This window comes from Belonocnema kinseyi, chromosome 3 (assembly GCF_010883055.1).
Source record: "Belonocnema kinseyi isolate 2016_QV_RU_SX_M_011 chromosome 3, B_treatae_v1, whole genome shotgun sequence".
NCBI classification, from domain to species: Eukaryota; Metazoa; Arthropoda; class Insecta; order Hymenoptera; family Cynipidae; genus Belonocnema; species Belonocnema kinseyi.
The window spans coordinates 81,332,810-81,340,541 of NC_046659.1; positions in this window are offsets into that span (position 1 = coordinate 81,332,810).

Sequence of the window (7,732 nt, forward strand, 5' to 3'; positions counted from 1 at the left end):
ATATTAGATGCCTCACTATCCACTTCATTTTGATCTAACGTGTTGGGATGCTTGCCATGGATGGCTTTCTGCATCCATTGTATTTCTAATTCCTCTATGGTTTCTGCCTCATATTTAACGTCCCATCTGAGGACAAATTTAAGGGTATATCATAGTGGCTCAGTCATTTGAGTTTTTTTAAACTTTACATTATATTCGTCATCAGCAACCTAATAGAACCTAGAAATATTAATTTGAAGTTTTCACATGCAGTTTTATGATAATTTAAAATTGTTATGCTCAATGTCCACCATATTGAATGAGCTATTTTTAACTTTTTTAATCTAACTTCAGTTTCGTTATCAGTGGCTCAAATACTATAGAATAAGTAATTTTGAGTGCCTTGAAGCATATAGGCTAATGCGTTACTTGACTTTGTTTAATTTAAATTTATAAAGGAATATTCAGTGTTAAATTTAAGTGATTTATTCTTTTATTTCTTGAGATATTAGTGTAAATTAACCTTTATTTTTTTTATTCCTTAGACGCAAAAATCACTGTGTATTTTTTTTTTAATTTGTTGGATAACGACATGTACGTTCCCTCGAGGACTAAACCACCCCAAAACATGAAAACTAATATTTCCTAAAACGATCTTGTAAAATATTTGTTATAACTTAAAAAATCATAAATTATTCCAAAAAAAAGTAATTATATGAAAAACTGTGCAGAAGTTCGAGACCCTCCCTTATAAATATAGAAAGCCTTTTTACACAAAAAATTTGGTTGCGAGCTCTGTCGAAGTTTTAGTGTGGACATCTAATAAATTTCATATAAAATAAATGCTGAAAAAGGTTTTCCTAAACGACCCTTGTGGGTAAAAAAAACAACCCACTTGAAACTTTATTCATACATTTTTTTATTTAATGGAATGCATTTCACATTTATGTGAATTTTTTATGGCATTGTATATTATTTATAAATGACATAAAGCGGTATATAAAAAATTATGAAAAAAGTAAAAAGTGTGGAAGTTTTCATTAACTATTACCCTGGTCGACACAAATAAAATCTATTACTAAAAAAAAGGTTGTATTATTTACATGGCCAAAACTACCCTCAGTGGGCATTATAACCACCCAAAAATATAAGAAGAAATATTTTCTCATATCACAGTTGAAAAAAATGTGTTTTCGTACAAAAATGGTTAGAATAGCTCAGAAAAAGTAAGAAAATTACAAAATGGACAGTAGAAAAAACGAAACATTTTGCAATAAGAAACTACTTTCTAACAAAGAGACAATAAATTTTCCAGCTTTTTATGCTTCTCAGTAAATAAATTGCACGAATTTAAAGTAGAATAGTTACTGATATTTTCTGACAGGATACCGTTATTCTAACTCACATATTTTGACCAATAACAAACATATTTACAGTTTAATTAGATATTTTCTTCTTTAATTTAGTAAACTTGACACAAATTACATACGTATGATATATTAATATATTAATATGAAAATATATTTTGTAATGTATATTTATAATGTAATATATTTGATATCATTTTGAATATCTGCGGTGGATTAGAAAACTCGTTTCTACCCTAAAATTATTTCATTAATTATTCTTTTTTTAAAATTAATTGTCTGTATTGAAAACTGTATAGGGATCGATATATAATTTTTTTTTTCCTACAAATTATTGCCTCTTTTCTTAATATTATTATACTTTTTTTAAGCCTATTTAAGATATTTTAGTCCTTGAGAAACATACGTTTTTTATTTATTCAGAGACTACTCTGTACATATTTTTGATGAAATTCTCTTAATTTATAAAAAAAATCAATATTTAAACTTTCAAAGGGGTAGTGCTTAACTCATAAGGGTGGTGAAGGACAAACGTCTTATGTCTAATTTTTTTAGTATTTATTTCGCCAGAGATTCATCAAATATTTGCATCCAAAACTGTAAAGATTAAAAACGATTTTTGTTTTATTTTAAAGCGGTGGGCTTTTTATTTCAATTGGTGGGAACGTATCAAAGGGAACATTTTTGAGGTGTGTTTAATAATTTCAGGGAAAATTTGTTTAGTTCGGGCCACTCTAATTTTTACATATACAGTTTTTTAATAATCAGTTAATTAATCAGGTAATACGGATCGTTTATTCGGATACTTATAACATGATCTTATAACTGTATAAGAATACTCAAAATTGGTTGAAAATGAACTTGATGAACTTTCCAATAAAACATTTTCTATAAATAATTGTTTATGTGAAACATATCAATAATCGTACATTTGAGAATTGTTCGGAAAATATATTTGGTCTTGTTTTGAATTTATACTGAAGCAAAAGTTCAATTGTCTTGTGACATGAAAGACGTGAGGTATGAAATGAAGGTATCCAAGTTTCAGACTTCATTTCTGATCGATCTCGCCAACGCCAACCGAAAATAGAGAGGGCTTCCGTTCGGTACCGTGTATTTTCCGCATCGTGGGACAATTGGACCTCGATGAAATGGAACAGGAAATGAACTTTAGACAGTTGCTCATTTTGCATTTTCCAAATCATTCCTTCTGCTATCTTTTTCCGGAAGATAACACTTTTACATTAAGGGGAATTTTCAAACCAAAAAGACGTGTTTTTATCAAAAGAATTGAACTTTCAGTTTTATTTTTTCTTTAAGAAGACGAATTTTCTACATAGCAGTTAATATTTTAATCAATAAGAATGAATTTACTAACAAAATTTTAGATTTTGAAGCAAAATATTTTAATTTTGATTCAAGTACTAAAATTTGTTAAACAAAACAGATTAAGGATCAATCCAAAATAGTTTGGTTTTACATAAAATTTTTAATAAAACAGAGAAATTTTTAACTTGATAGTTAATTTTCCAACAAAAACATTAAACCTTATAGTAGCAGAGAAATATTCATAAAAAAATTACAAACCAAGCTAAAACTAAAATAGGCTAATTTTCAGTTAAAACATTAATTTGCAACAAGAAACGTAAATTTTCATTGAAAATAATTAATTTCTAACAAAGGAGTTCAACTTTCAACAAAATAAATAACTTTTTAACTAAAAAAGCTGAAGTCTTTTTAACAAATTGTAGTATTTGCAACTAAAAAGATTCATCATTAACTGAACATGAAAAACTTTAGCTTTTTGTTGGCAAAATTAAATTTTAAAAAATCTAATTTTCTAGAAAATAGTTCAATCTTCAACCAAGTAGTTCAATTTTCAGTCGAAAGGGAAAAATCCTCCAACGAAACATGCAATAGTTCATATTTCAACAAAAAATTTTTAATTTCGAATAAAAACGACGATTTTTTAAACAAAATAATTGTAATTTTGAGCCAATTTTAACATTTTCAAACCAAAAATATTATTTTTCAACCAAAAAGTTAATTTGCAATGAAATTGTTACATTGCCAAAAAATTAATAAGTTTTCAAACCAATAATCTTTTTCTACGAAAAGAAACATTTTGTAAACAAAAGGTGTTGAATTTCCAACGAAACAATTAAAGTTGTAAGCAAATTATACAAATCACAGTTGAAAAATATGAATAATTTTAAAGTGAAACCATTGCTTTTTTGCGTAGGAACAGTAGTTTTTTCTAGGGTTTCGTAGTCTCGGGTAGAAACCCATATAGGTTCAATGGGGCATCTGTCCGTCGCACTTCCTGATGCGAAAAATTCCTGGAAATAAAACCAAGTATACAACGACCAAGCTTGGACAACCGTCATAAAATGTTCCTATTGAAAACTGAAAAAAGATAACAATTTTCTCAAAAAAGGAGAAAATTCCTTTTTTTTTTGGTCAAAAATAAAAAAGAGGAAAGAGAGAAGAAATTTCCCGTACCCTCACCGACTTTATCCAACTTTATGACGTACCCTAGCCAAGCTTAACCCGTTTCATGGAGTGGGGGATGAGTGACTTAATTAATATCTTAATAGGGTTCGAGATTCTTTTTTGTAGGCGCACAGTGCCTGCTTTGACTCACTTGAAAAAATTAATGTTTGAATAGTAAAAAGCTCGTCTAATAGATTTTTAAAGGATTCACGAATGCGAAGCGGAGCTTTTGGAATTTTTAAATCTGCTATCGTTTCTGTGCTGTAAGCCGAGGGCAAAGTACAGAACACGGAATACCTCGCAAAACTACGCCAATAAGTCAACAATGACTTGGCTTCCTTTCATTAGGGCCTCGCTTCTCTGCACACGTGAGCATAGATATGTCACTAGAGAATGCGCGACCGCGTGCACATGAACATGCATCGTGTGTAGCGGTACTAAAAGTGGGCCAGGCTTTTGGGAGCACAGCCAAGCAGTATTATTAATTGGAACAAATCCGCATTATGTCAACTGATTTCAACACGTACAGGTCTCCATTCTAAACCATTATAAATTTTATTCAAAATTTACAATACAAATTCTATTATTATGAAAAAATATTTCTTTAAGATTATTAAGATTTTTGTTTATGAAAGCATCTACATATTAAGTGACACTGTAGAAAGAAATCGGAGCTAGTCTAACGTTACAAAGTGTCACATAGGTGGGAGTCGCAACGTTTTTGTAACACATCAACCAAAATCATCAAATAAAATAGTTAACTTTTCAAGTCAAAAAGACGAATTTTTTATAAGACAGTTAAAATCTTATGCCAAAAGTTGAGTTTTCGAAAAAAATGTTTATTTTCAGTCAAGAGAGAAGATTTTTCAATCAAGAAAGTTGACCGTGGCATTTTAGACTAACAGAGAGGACTTTAATAATATAGTTGGAGTTTTGTTCCTAATAGCTGAATCGCTAATCTAAAAAGACAAAATTTGAATTTTAAGTTTGAAAAATAATTTTCCAGATTAAAACTAATTGTCAAGTAGTTGTATTCAAGGAAAAAGACGAATTTCTAACAAAATAGTTCAATCTTCAACAAAATAGATAAATTTTGAACAAAGATAGTTAATTTCCAACTAAAAAATATAATTTTATCCTCAAAAAATGGAGTAGTTAAGTTTCAAGTTTTAAAAACCTGAATTAAAAAAAGGACAAATTTTTTCACTAAATAGTTTAATTCTTAAATCAAATAATACATTGTTAAATGGATAATTTATTTTTCAACCAAGCAGTTTATTATTTTTCTAACAAAATAGATTAATTCAACCAACAAATACTAATTTACAACAAAATATTTGAATTCCTGATTAAAACAGATCTCTTATCAAGAAATTGAATTTTAAACTGGAAGGAATAAACTCTCAGCCAAAAAGATTAAGTTTCTTTTCAAAAAGACGAATTTTGTACAAAATAATTAAATCCTTAATGAAAGCAGATTAATTTTTACATAATCAGTTACATTTTAATCCAAAAAGGATTAACTCTGGACCGAAAACATTTTGTTTCTATTAAAAAATAAACTTAAAGTAAAATAGTAACATTTTCAGTGTAGAAAATTAATTTAAAAAAAAAATTGTTTCAGAAAATAGTCCAATTTCCAAAACAAACAAAAAAGTATTAATAATAATTTACACGTAACATGATGTATCTTAAAAAAAAGAATCTTCAACTGAAAAAAATGATTAAAAAAATACATAGATTTTTAATCCAATAAGAACAGCTTAAAATTCTGCAGATCCTATAATATTATTGGAGGAGCCGCAAAATCCCTTAAATCTTCTAAAAGTAAGTAAAATACCTTGAAATTGTTGTAAATTCTACAAAGTTCTTTGATATTCCCTTAAATTGGTTACATCTTTTGAAAGGTACAGGTTTTCGAATAGGAATTAGGATAGGAATAATGTAGACAGATGATAATAATTACAAATGGATGCGTAAACTAGAAATTCTGGGAACTGACTCAAAGCAGTATCCACATAGCGACGACCTCTGAGAGAGGATCATTACACCAGCCTTTGCGGTTGAAACGGAAATGCATTTCAACGGACGTAATCCGTCTTCGTTAACGATGTGAAATTTTACCTTTGCGAACTCACTGACCAAGTGCTCACTTCTAGGAAAGTGAACAGCGCATGTGTTAACTTGATGACCAATGAGACTTGTTCCAAGCTCTTCACTCTATTGGCAACATAAACAATTACTCATTCTATCTTAACGTATAGACCAGTTTGGAGCAATAGCAAACTTGCATCAAAATTTAATACATTTGAGAAGGAAATATCAACAATTTCCATAAGTAAATCCACTGAGTGAAAGACTTTCGCTTTTAGTTATTTGACCAATAGATTAAGAAATCGAAGAAACAAAAATCCAAGGAATTTCTTGTTTTGTCTGCATATTATGTCTGTAATAAAGCAGTTTATACGCCTCGAAACAATTATGTGTGTCATTGAGTCACTTATACTACTTAAAACTCATCGTGGATGAGTGAAGACTGCCTATACTACTTGAAACCTATAAAAGACTTTACAGACCAAAAATTCCCTTAAAAAAGTGGAAATCGAATGATTGTTCACGAAAATATTGAAATAATAGGGAAATGAATTTTTATAACCAAAATTAATATATAGATTCATTGAGATGAATTTTCGACACGAAAGACGACTATTAAAATAAAAATTGAGTTTTTCAGCTAAAAAGTTGAATTCTTGACAAAAAATATGACCCGTGAACCCTAAATGAATCATTTTAAAAAAAACAGTTAAATTTTTTACTACAAGAGATGGCTTTTTAATAAAATAAATACATTTTTAACCGAAAGCCGAAAAGACGAACTTTCTACAAAAAATGTCAATTTCTAACTAGAAAAGATTGATTTTCAATTAAAAATATTGGTTATAAACTAAAAACTGAAAAACAAAAATGAATAGCTGATATTTCAAATAAAAATAATTGAATTTGAATAAGAAACAGTTCATTTTAATTAAACAACTGAAGCAGTTACGTCAAGTGCCTTGCACTACTTGGAACCCATCGGTGATGCCTTAAGATGGCTTATACTATTTAAAATTTAGTGTTTCGATGTGAATTTAATTATACTACTGATAGCCGAGATTTCTGATTCGAATGTACATATACTACTTGATTATTCTGCTTAAAATCATGTCCAACTTAAAATTTCAGATACTACTTCAAACCATTAGATTACTTTATTTCTATTTTTTTCACCTGAATTAATTTATACTACTTGGAAACAATGATATCTGACTTAAAGTGATTTATAATACTTTTAGCATGCCATGTTTTAAGAAATACAAAACTTATATCAAATTTCAATGAATTTTCGAAATAATATCAAAAAAATCTGACTGAATTCACAATGTGAAAGACTTTTGCGTTATATTACTTGTATATTTTGGGCAAACCCAAACTTGTACTAATAATCAGTGAATTTTGAAAATAATATGAAAAAATTCTATCATTGAATTCACAATCTGAAAGACGTTCGTGATTGATTATTTTACCATTAGATAGCTTGTTTTATAGTTTTTTCCACATTCATTTAACTATACTAGTTAGAACCTACGATGTGTGCCTTAAAATGGATCATATTACTGGAAAAAAATATCGCTGACTTTCAAGTGACTTATAGTACCTGAAAACCATCATATATAACGTAAAATTAATTGCAGTACTTCAAGTATATAATGGCTTGCTGAAAATAGCCTGTAATACTTAAATTTTTCTATATTTTAGTTCGAAGGTCTTACGATACTTGAGACCCATAATTGGTGACTATAAAAGGCTTATACTACTCGAAACTCATCAAACCTGACTGAAAGTGACTTATA